The sequence below is a fragment of the Corvus brachyrhynchos genome, unplaced genomic scaffold, assembly GCF_000691975.1.
Source record: "Corvus brachyrhynchos isolate BGI_N302 unplaced genomic scaffold, ASM69197v1 scaffold167, whole genome shotgun sequence".
NCBI lineage: Eukaryota > Metazoa > Chordata > Aves > Passeriformes > Corvidae > Corvus > Corvus brachyrhynchos.
In genome coordinates this window covers 7,225,947-7,238,454 of record NW_008239547.1, presented here as the reverse complement: position 1 = coordinate 7,238,454, position 12,508 = coordinate 7,225,947, and the positions used below count along the sequence as shown (strand labels likewise).

Genomic DNA, 12,508 nt, shown 5'->3' with positions numbered 1-12,508 from the left:
ACCAGTTCCCAGCGGGCACTCCTGCAGGCAACACTTGGCAGACACCAGGACTCCTGTGGTCAGTCTCTGTCCTTGGCGATGATCGTGAGGCAGATGAGGGATCTTCGGACTGTCTCTTACAAGGAGTCACTATGTCCGGAAGTCAAAACAAGTCAAAATGGTCAAACAACAAGCAAATGTGGCACTTCTTGATACGCTTTTGTTAACATGGTGATATTCAATCAAAGTTTGGACTTGATGATCTTAGAGGTCTATGAGGTGTATTGGAATTTGTCTAAATGTGGAATTATAAAATATATTTCCACCTGATCTTAAGCCATATAGAGTCATATGCTCTGAGTAATTTTATTAGCATAGAAGTTAAATAAACAGTTATTCAAAAATATCCCAGGTTATTTTTAGGTTTACCATGCTACAAATTTTGTTTTTAATGACCTGTGGATTACTATTGATCACGTAGACATTGACCTTTAAAGGCTGCATTTATATAAAGTAAATTCTAAGGGTTATTTTTTACAACAAGCCCAAGGAACTTGAAAAAAAAATAAATAAAAATCCTTATCATTAACATTTTCCTTTTCCATTTCCCCCTGCTTCATTCACTGGACTGCAGAGGAGATTACCCCTTTAACAGAAAGAAAAGCATATGTCAACTTGCCTCACCTACAGAGCCTTCAGGCAAATGCATAACTTTTTTGGGACTGTCAAGGATTGAATAAATCAGAGATAAGTGGGTTAAAATGTCAGCACCCACTGGGACCAAAATAAACCTACCATATTTTTTCATCCAAGTTAAATCCTATCTGCAATACCACCAGCACTTCATTCATTCATTTAGGAAGACAACTCAAAATTCTAAATGATTAACTTAAAATTTTATCTGAAAAAAAAAAAGAAGGAAATAATAAAAAAAAGATGAAAACCAAAAAAAAAAAAATGGTTGGGTTTTTTCCCCCTCTCATTGTAATAAGCCTGTGAAAGTCATCTTGTGCAAAAGGTCAGATAAGAGTGATGTTAAAGATGGTGCTAAAAGGCTTTCAAACTTTGTTTATTAATAGACATAACCCTTTCACCTCTGCTACATCTGTCACTGCTAGGTTAAATATCATTAATCTTACTGGTCACCTGACTTCTTGTTATGAGTATGGGGAAATGCCACAAAAAAACACTGTACAGTCACAAATCCATTATAAAAAATGCAAGAGAAGAATTGCCTGAGCCCTTCTAATAAAACATAACCTAACATGGAGTAACTAAAGACACTGAGGGTAGCCCCTGGCTTTAAAAGCATTCACTAGGCCATTGATCATTGAAGACAACATGCAGTGACCTCACACAAACACAATGTAAACTCCCAAACTCATTGATGGCATTCCTAGCACTCTGTCTGAATTTATATTGCCTCTCTGTAAACTGTTTGACATAAGCAGTGAAAGATGGAAATAGAAAAGGGCCTCCTCAATATGATGAGCATACCACCAAACGCAGCTGGATGCAAGTGAATTAACTTGTAGCTTACTTTGATGTTTATGAAGTCTCAGGCCAAGATGTGTGTTAATGGAATTTTCTTAAGATTCTTGAAAGTATATTTTTCCTTCTGGATAGTCCAAAAATATGCTAGAGCATAAAGACTACCTGAGTCTATTTTTGAGGAGATGAAGAAAAGAAACGGAAAAAAATATACTGTGTTATTATCCATTTTTCAGGAAGAATGCCATGGCTATGTAAGTCAAATCATGCACTCAGAAAGGCATGTGGGTGTATGTCTGTAGGTTTATATGTGTGTCCCTCCTTTCTCTCCCTTTCCTTCCTTCCTTCCTTCCTTCCTTCCTTCCTTCCTTCCTTCCTTCTCCCTTGAGCACCAATAATGTACAAGTGCAGGACAGTCAGTATTTTTCCATTTACTTTCACGAAGTGTGTAGCAAACGCTAAATAAATGCATCTGCTTTATACTCTAAAATTATATAAATTAATTGTAAGGCAAATGTCAAAATGTGAATTCACAGAACCAGAGCAGGAAGCTGAAGAAAGCAGCAGAACATCAGTTAGCATGTTAGCAGTTTAAACAAGTGTGGGTTTTTTTAAAAAAAAGTTTTAATATGTTTGATATTTAAAATATCAAAGCTTGGATTACTGTAGATGGAAAGCTACAGTTTGGTTTTTTTAAGAAGATGCTTCAAGTTTTGCAAAGAATTTATTATTGATATTTTAGACATTGTGCTCCTGCAATGAGTAAGTTGACAGGAAGTACATGCTATTGGAAAGTTCTCCCTTCTGTTTTTAAGCCATCCATAATAGCAATAGGTAAATTCTTTCCCTGTACTCAAAAGAAGGAATAAATCAAAGACAAATAACTACAAGAAAGACAGAGAGGGACATTTACAAAGGCATACAGTGACATGACAAGGGGAAGTGATTTCAAACTGAGAGTAGGCATAGATTAGATATTAGAAAAAAATTCTTTACTGTGAGTGGGGTGAGGCACTGGCACAGGTTGCCCAGAGAAATCATGGCTGCCCCATCCCTGGAAGTGTTCAAGGCCAATTTGGATGGGACTTGGAGCAACCTGGTGAAGGGGAGTTCTGTCCATGGCAGGGGGGTTGGAAACAGATGATCTTTAAGGTACCTTCCAACCAGGCCATTCTATGATACTCTGATTCTAAGATATGATTCTATGAATGAAGTTGTATCTTAATGTGGTTTTCATCCTGCTTCTAAAATGGCATTGTACCTTTCTTGGGAGCTGATTACAAAGCTGTATTACAGCTCATTGCTAATCAACTGTGAGACCCTACTAATTGATTACTGCTAGCATAGAATGCTGTCATAGTGCATACTACAAGGCCATCTCAAGACTTTCCATAATTCCAACTGAAGGTTCCTCTGGTGGTTCAACAGCTCTTGTTGGAGCATTTTCTAGGTTTTCATGTGAGGATTTTCCATCTAGGAGGATGAAGGCTTATATAAACAAGTAATTTTATTTTTTTTTTCCAGCAGAAGTCTAATATGATTCAAGTAGGTCAACTAATCGTTTTGACCCATTAGCTTAGGTTTAGTAACATGAAAGTTGCAATGAGAATCTGGGCACGTAAAACCCCTCTGGTTTAAATTTCAGTCCATTGTCTCCTGCTGCACCCACCTACTGCTTCCAGAACCTCTTCTCTTCTAAAAGGGCAAAGGTTTTCATCCTTTTCCAAATATCAACCTTTTGTAAATCCATCTGGTCTATTTTAACTACATTTTCAAAGCCTGTATCTCCCATTCTCCACTACTCCTAGAAACTCTAGTCATTACATATTCTTAGTTAGCTATGAAGTGCAAATGGCTAGAACTTCTCGTCGGGCTAGCTCAGCTCCTTTAGCCCTCTCCTTCTTTTGATTTCTATAAACCTATGAGTGCATTTTCACCCACTTGAGGAAGAAACAAAAGAGAGAGACTGAAACAAAAGAAGCAAAAATTCATTATAATTGCATTTTCTTCCATTCACTGCAGCCTACCGTGTGAGTAGGTCCTGTCTGCAACTGTCATATAAAGAGCTTTTGGAAACATAATGGAAATTATTTCAAAATTGCTTTGGGATAGAACACTTTCTCTGAAAGGGTTGTCAAGAGTCAGGTTTCAAGTATAACAGGATTCTGAGCCATGGGATTGACAGTGATTAATTGCATCACCAAAACTGGTTGGCCCTCTCAAAGATGAAACCAGGCACTCTGACAGCAAGTCTTCCTGGGAGGTATTTAAATCTAGACTCTGATGTATCATCTGAAGGCATCAGCTACTGTCTCTGTAGTGAATCATAGCTTGTATGCACTCCTGTAGCTCTGCCGGAGTAACACACCTTCCCCTGGCTGCCTTGCATCAGCCCAACTCCTGGTGCTGTTCCCACTCCTAGAGAAATCATTAACATCTTGTATGGTCCTTTGCCCTCAGTTCTTGCCTTGGCTGGACTGCTCGGCTTGATGCACAGACTGACAGAATGGCTGAGGTTGTAAGGGACATCTGGATGCCATCTGTTCAACCTCTCTGCTCAGGCAGGGACACTGAGTCAGTTGTCCAGGACCATGTCGAGACAGCTTTTTAAAATCTCCAAGGATGGAGACTCCACAACCTCCTCTCTTGGCAACCTGTACCAGTGCTCAGTCACCCTCATAGTGAAAAAGTACTTCCTGACGTCCAGAGGTCACCTTCCATGTGTCTGTTTGTACCCATTCCCCTTTGTTCTGCCACTAGGCACCACACAGCACAGCATGGCTCCATTCTATTTGCACATTCCCTTCAGCTATTTACTTATATTAGTAAGATTTCCCCCCCTCTTTGCCCACTCTTCTTTCTTCAGAGCAGAAATGCCACAGCCTCTAACCATCCTGGTAGCCTTTTCAGTTCTCCAGCATTCCCACGCCGCTCCAGTACTGAGGACAGACCTGGACACCAGCACTGCTCCAGAAGCGGCCTCACCAGCTCGCAGCAGAAGGGGAGCTCCCTTTACCTGTGGACCACTCCTCGTGGAATGAAGCCACGGTCACCCCCTGCTCTCATTCTGGCAGGGGCACCTTTGCTGGCTCTTGTGCAACCCGGGATTCCCCTCAGCACCCCCATTCTGCCGATCCGGGCGGACCCCGTCTATCGGTGCTGCGCCTCCCCTGCCGCGGGACTCCGCCCGTCTCTGTGTTGAACTTCCCGAGGCTCCCGGGAGGGACGGCGTCAAAAAATCTTCTGCGTTGGCCGGGAATCGAACCCGGGTCAACTGCTTGGAAGGCAGCTATGCTCACCACTATACCACCAACGCCCGGATGGCGAGACTTCTTTGCTGGTGTTCCTGTTTCTCTTACTGTGTCCCTCTGTTCCCGGTCTCTCCACAGGGTTTACTACCTGCCCTCAAGCCTGGCAAAGAGCTACTGAGGGAAGCATGCAAGTTTTCTCCACAGCTGCCAAAGCTACTAGAAAATCAGAAGCTTGTTTGCTTGTTTGTTTTGTTGAAAAAAAAAAAATTGTTTTGCTTGTTGAAAAAAACCCTAAGGTATTTTACAGTGAAATATTGCCAACATCCTCATTGGTATAAAAGAAATTCCAAATAGAAGGATTAAAATCTTCATAAAGGGGACTGTGGATAATAGCACAATTGGAAAAAAAGGCTGGCTGGCAGCATACACCTCATGAAACAAGCATCTTCATTTTTAATAAAAGAAATAGTCTTTCCAGCATTAATGTTGAAGGTGAGATTTTTATCTAATGTCTGAAAAATTAGGTGGAAAAAATTATAAAAAACAACCTATGTTGTCCTTTCCATCAACTACTGCTTTTGTCTTGTAGGTATCACCCAAAGAAACTAAGATTACATGGAAAACAAACTAAATAGATTGGCAAAAGGCTGAAATTTTAAAGAGGATTATCTGAAACACAACACTGAAATGCTGAATCTCAGACTCAAGTACATTTTTATGACATAATGTGTGATGAAAAGTTTTCTGCTGCAGTGGATAGAGCCAACAAACTACTTTAGAGAAACAAAAACTCAAACTCACAAGCTGTGAGGATATCCTATGAATAAGCCAGGGCATTCTAGGGCATCTGTGATTTCACTTCTGAGAATGTCCTGTTTACAAACAGATCTGATTCCTAACATGTGGGAATAGTAGCAAGTTTATGGTTTAAAGAAGTCAGTGCCAGCTCATAGGTCATAAGTAGAGAGACCTTCATGTCCCTTTCAGTCTCAAACCCTCTGTCTTCAGCTTGCTGCAGTGGTAGTCAGAAAAGTTGTAAGACCTAATATTGGTCAGACATCCATCGATCTCCTGATCCCGGATCCTTTCTGTCACTTGGCATCTCAGGAATGAACAGCTCCAAAGCAGCTGCCCCAGGCCTGTGCATACTCTGACCATTTTACAGTGTTGGTATTGGTGAAATTTTGTGCAAACTTAAGAAATTCTCTGGTGCACAGTACACCGTAGGAAGGATATAGAGTCTTCTCTCTCATTTTCTTTTCATCTTTTACTTTAAAAATCTGCAAAATCATCCAAGAGCCTATTTGGAATGCTCTGCAAACAGCTCATGAGGACACATTGTTAAGGGAATTCACAACTAAAATTTAACAAAACAAACTAAGAGGGTTCTGCTGAATGATGCAGTCTTTTTTGACTGCATGTGAGATGCAGTGCACATGTATTGCTTTGCAAACTCACACTTCGGTTATGTGGTGCATGAGCAGCACACCATTGCTTTTGGGATCCACATTTTCTGTGCATTCATTGTGGAACCTTTTCACACAGGGCCTTGACCTTGAGCCAGTAGGCTAATAATTTAAGAAGTTACAATGGGAGACACACCAGACTCATTGATCATAATCACTTCTGAAAAATACATACCTTATTGTAATGATTTTCATGCTTTTCTACTAATCTGTAGACACCATAAATATTTCCTAGTAAAGGCACGGATAGTAATTTTAAGCCTAGTGAGAGTTGTTTCCAACTTTACTGAAGAGTATGGTTTAACAATCATCAAAAATGGCTGTTGTTTACATACTCCCTTGCAGAAAAATTCCATAGAACCTGACATTCTGTGGACCAACATTTGAAAATAATTACCTTACTGTTTAGGAAATTTGAATAACTTTAGTAAAGAAGTCAGCCTGAAGGAAGTGTGGATGTTTTTCTTATAAGAATGATATTTCTCCTCTTTCAGGTTATAGTCTTAACTACACAATCTTTGTGAACTCACCATCCTGTATTTTAAGGCAATACAGAATGAAGGAGGTGATTTTAAAACAGTGTGATAGAACTGAAAAGAGAGATGGGCCCCCGTTGAATTGAGAAAAAGCACTGGATGAGGATTGCCAGCTCTGAGAAAGCTGGAAACTGAAGTGTATGGGCAGGACATGACAGAGAAGTGGGACAGGCTAAGGTGATCTCTGAAAGGCAGCCACCTGCATCTCAGATTGTAAAGCTGCTTAAACATGCATGAGATTCCTAAAGTATTTAAGCACCAAAACCTGCAGATAAACTCAGAGGGCCACATTCCCAAAGTCAAAATAGTCTTATCCTGCTTAAGGAATTCTAGAAACCCTTCTGGACTCTGAAGGAACCTGGAAATCTGTTGAAATCTGACACCAGTGTTCTAGTCTCAAATGCAAAGCCTCCTAGTATTGAATAACTCTTGTATGTTCAGGCAATAGACACACACTGCCAAATTCGAGGCTCTGCATGAAATTTGTCCTGATTTTGTTTTTGCCTCCCTCTCTCTCACACACATGCACACATATTCCTGTAGCACTTGATGAACAAGCAGATCAAATTAACCCTTATTATGTTTTACCAGAACAAGAAGAATAAGCAATGGTAGCATTTCCTAATCTGGTTTTAATTCACTAGGCAACAAATCTGTTGACTATGAGTCTACTGCATACAGCTTATAGCTGAGAGGAAGTATTTTACCATGGCATAATTAAAAGAGTTCCTACTGCACACGTAATGACACACTCTCTGCTTTTTTATTAAAGGTTTTCTTTGTTGGGGCTTACACCAAATAAGTTGCACATGTGATTGATTTTGCTGCAATATCATCTTCAGCTACTTAGTGCATCACCACATTAACCTCTCGATTAACCCTTGCTTCAAAGGTTGTTCCATGCAGGTGCAATATCATGGCTTTCCTGGCAGGGGACATGCCTGGCTCTCTGCTGGTGACCTCTGTCATTGCTGAGGACCTGGGCATGCTACATATGCTTTTGGTTTACAGCTCAAAGCCTTGGCTAATTGCATAATTGATGTGCTGCAGATCCACAGCCTGTAGAAATCTAGAAGATATGCAAATAGAAAAGATAAAACCTGAGTCTTGCCAACACTAAATTTGTCCAATTTTCTGGCAATAAGCTTCTCTGCAGAGCATAGGTTTCAATTTAGCTAGTCTGGAAGGAATATATGGTTTTACTGTAGGTCCAAAGGATTCCTTAGTCCTTATCAGAGAAAAAGTTTGAAAGTAAGAACAACATATGTCAGGAGATTTCAAATCACTTCAGTGATACAATATGAACAGAAGGTTCATTACCCATTACATTACAAGTTTTATTAATTTCTCTAGAAGCATTAAGTCTTCAAATTAAAGACGTCTAAGTGTTGGAAAAGAAAACTTCCTAAATATGTTAGGCAAATAGTGGTAAACATTATAAACGTGATCCTTTGGAAGCTGTTTGAAAGTTGCATGTATTTACACCTAATGCATCAAAAGAAATAAAAATAAAAAGCTTTAAAAAAAAGGTTTTAGAAGTAATTTACTTAAGATCAGCCAAGTATAAGTTTAATTAAAAAATAATAGCCAACATTTATGGGGCTCTTGCTTGAAAATATTCTTTCTCACAATTGCTGTTCTTTTATACATAAACTGATTGTCCCAGTTACTGATTCCAGCTTTGCCGAATGCAGTTCTCCAGTCAAATTGTTCACATAGTTATTTATATGCTTTTTTTGTATCAAGGTCAAGATCTGTGAGCACTCAGTCCTCAACATACAATAAAGATAATATACACATAAACACCTGTTTATCTCTATCAAAGAAGACATCTGCTCAAATTTAGAAATACTTTAAAATGTATTGTAAAGATGGTGTTGCAAAATTCCTGACTTGTTGCTGTTCATCAAGTCTTGCACATATTGTTTAACATTTGTAACACTTGTTAACTTGGTTGCCTTCATTTCTAACAGTCATAAATTACTTTTTCCCTTCTTAATAAAATGGCATGATTTCAGACGATTCAGAATATTATAAACACTATAATTTCTCATGATCATAAATGAGGATTTTTATTAACACCTAGATGTTTGACCTTTCCAAAATAAGCCAAGTATTCTTTTCTTTACCAATAACTAACTGAACTTTAATGGCAAGCAATAAGATTCTTTCCATGGTGTATGAAAAATTTGTAATACTTCAATAAATAGATAGCTGTTAACTTGAAAAAATAAAATAAAATTTCTTGAGAAATATTATTCCTGATTTGAAGGAGAGCTCACCATCCCAGATGTAGTGAAGCCCCAACAAGGCTGGCATAGTACAGCTAAAATAAAGTGCTCAGCAGTCAGCTTCTTTGTAGTCATTCCGATGATGAAATGAACTGAAAATCTATCAACTTTGCCCAAAATACCAAAAAAAATTTTAAATATCTTACATAATTTTTAAGCCATTACTGGTTTTTTTTTTTTAGCTTTTTTTTTTAATTATCAGGGGATAGGAACTTTAATGAAAACCTGAACTGAGACTTTTTTCACACAGTCACTTGGCTTCAGAAGCTGTGATGCTGTGTAGAAATGTCTATGGGCATCTCAGGGAATGGTTCATCTCAGGCTCATCTCAAAGGCCATCATAACCTTAGATAAGAGTCTAAAATAAGCTGGTGAATCCCCTTCTGGATGGATGTCTTTCTACCAAGTTTAAAAATAGGAAGTGGATAGCTCAAACTTAAAAGTTTTACACACAATGGCTTTAATACAGCCAGATTTTTATAGAAATGATGAATCACTAAATGACAACTCACATTTTTTTACAGTCTGAATGGTTCTATTGGCTGTTATGTTATGTTGAGACTGGGAATATCACCTGGGAAGACAAAGTCTGGGGTTTGTTAGTGTATGGATATTGATATTTTTGAGCAGAGTGGATCCCAGTCATCCAGCAGTGACTTAGATGTTTCCAGGAGTAACAAAATGCATTGCTCAGAAATTACTTAATATTTAGAAATGAGCTACTCAATTAACCAGACTTTTACTGGCTCTGTGGTGCTTCAAGGAAACAGAAGTCACTTAACTTGCTCTATTTCATGAGAATGTAAACAAACATTTTAAAAAATCCAACCCCAAATGAAGAGGATTATTAGATATAAGATGCTGGGTTTTTTTTTCTTTGAATTAGGGTGGTTTATTCAAGAAGGCAGCAACACACCCTCCTGTCACTATTCCAGATTTATCAACCTGATAAGTTCTTAAGTAGGGAGGATTTAGTCACTAGCACCCTTATATTTGCACCCCTTTTCATACCAATATCTGTTCTACATGATCAGATTTATAGACACAACAGACAAGAGTAGTAAAAGAACCTCTTTATTTCTACAGATGTACAAGTCATATACATAGTTAGTGTCATATGTTATTAAAGACATTCAAGGATTCAGCAGGCTATTTTTCTTCTTTTTTTTTACCTTCCAGCACCTATTCCTCCTTTTCTTGGCATGCTTCCTGTCTTTTGGCATGTTTTTTAAGCAAACACACCCATAGCATTCACCTAACTTTAGAAGACATCACTGGAAGTTATGACTGTGGAGGCTGAACACAAAAACTGGCAGAGAGTAGGAATATTTTTTTAATTGCAGGAAAATTCAGACTCCATAGAAAAAGATCCAGATTCATTTTTTCACTTTATCACTTCCTTTCTTACTATCTCTTGTAGGGGAAAAATTTCTTCTTTTGTTTTAGACTAGGTTATCCTGATTGATTTTGGCCACAGAAATAATTCATCTTTTTTTATTTATCCTTGCTATACAATTTATCTTTGCTATATAATGCTGGACACGTTTACAGTGGTCTGGAGTCTAAGATTCTGTTTTATTCCATCTCCATCTTTCTGTGAACTGAAAAGGCTGAAGGGGAATAACAAGGAATTACTTATTTCTGCATCTTTAGAGAAATATGCACATGGAAATACATATAACATGGTGCTTGCATTTGGTTGTGTAGGGATTTTTTTTTTCCCATCATCTTCTGAAAAGGTTGGCATATTTCATTTTTCATGGTCAGTCCAAAGATTTATGCTTTCCAGAACCCTGTCAAATGAGTATGATTGATGCACTACTGGAAAATATATATGGGGGAAATTACTCTGGACTATTTATGCATTGAATAAACTAACATTCTCTATCCCAGAGGCTTACAGAAAATGAGCAATTAAACCACTTGATTCTTGTACTTCCATGTAGAAATTGACTTCTATGAAAATGAACAGCACTGTTTAAGGTGGTTGTGGTTATTTTTCTGTGCTAGACCGTTTAATGACTTCTGTCTGAGGTTTAGCATGTGTGCTGTCTCATATGACCTATCCCTGGTCAGGACTGTCAGGCTTAGTCATTTTAGAATCATAGAATCACAGAATATTCTGCACTGGAAGGGACCTACAGGGATCATTGGACTCCAACTCCTGGCCCTGCATGGGGCAGCTGAGCAAATTTGCTATAAAAATAATTTGGTTTCAAAATACATATTCATCTTAGGGGGAAAAGTTTTTATTTTTTCCAGTTCTTGCTGCAGTTCAGAAAAGTCCATTCTACAGTTCTGCCTTAATATTGTTAGGAGAGATTAAGACTGAATTTATAAACATAAGTGCACAAAAATAATTCTATCACTCATAATTAATGCCTTTTATTATCTCAGCGTCAATTTCTGTGCAAGTTAATTTGGAATTAAAGTTTTTCAGCTCAATACTCTGCATCTGAAGTATGAGAGAGCTGCTCTGAGGTTTGCTTATGCTAATGTAGCTTTCTCTACTGATAATTACATTATTTTAATCAAAACTTTCTGTAGAGACTCTTGAATAGTTCTTAAATTGGAGTTTTATTGCATAACAATTAAATTACATTAGAAGTCATACCAACATTCCATTGGATTAACTGTAAATGCATATTAGAACAGATTTGGGTGCACTGGATACGTTTTCTTACCTTTCTTTGTTATGATTTGGTTTAGAATTTGATTACTTTGATATCTAATCCTCCAGCTAATCTGGTTCACCAAATTATCAGACATCAGCTGAGCTGCAGAATTGTTTGCTGGTCCTTCAAGTATTGGCCATTATCTGCAAAAGTAAGTTGTACTATGGAGCATAATTCATATTCACTGCAAATCAAGTTGACTTTGCTTTGGTTAAAAACAGAGAGCAGTTTCCTCAGATCTGATATTTTATAGTAGATTTAAATTATCATTATTGGTAACTTAAGTTAGCAAATCCTTATTTTTTAATTTCTAACTTTGTTTATGGGAAACCATACGTGTTAAGGAAAGAATTTATTTTTAGCCCTTCTAAAATCTAAATAAAATGCAAAAAAAGTTAGAATTAATAGTCCAGTTATAGCAATTATATTAGCATTCACCAAACTCATCAAGTAGTTAACATTCTTCTATTCCAAATTCTCTACTTAATAGAAATCAAATGCCATTAAAATTGTTAAAACTACAGATATAAAAAATAGTGTTACACCATATAATATTATTGAAAGACAAGCACAAGTTAGGCAAATCAGAGAATAGACAGCTGCTCTTTGGAAAGATGTTACAGTTTAACAAGGAAGAAAAACACTCAAAACAGGCCAAGAAAAGTTCAGGCAAAGTCTGGCAAGTCATGATACCAGGTTCCCCATTCTTTAATTGCTCTATCATATCCAGCTTAGCTCTTCTGAAACCATCACATTTCTGATATCTTTATAAGGAAAAATGTGGGTCGCATGACTGTATTAGCTGAAGATGTGCAATAC

At 37.7% G+C, this 12,508-nt stretch overlaps 1 non-coding gene across 1 annotated transcript; it reads right to left on the bottom strand.

The window, feature by feature from the left end:
- Window positions 1-4,714: 4,714 nt before the first annotated feature.
- Window positions 4,715-4,786, bottom strand: TRNAG-UCC. Its single transcript has one exon. It is a non-coding gene; the product is annotated as a tRNA-Gly (tRNA).
- Between the last annotated feature and the right edge of the window lie 7,722 nt (window positions 4,787-12,508).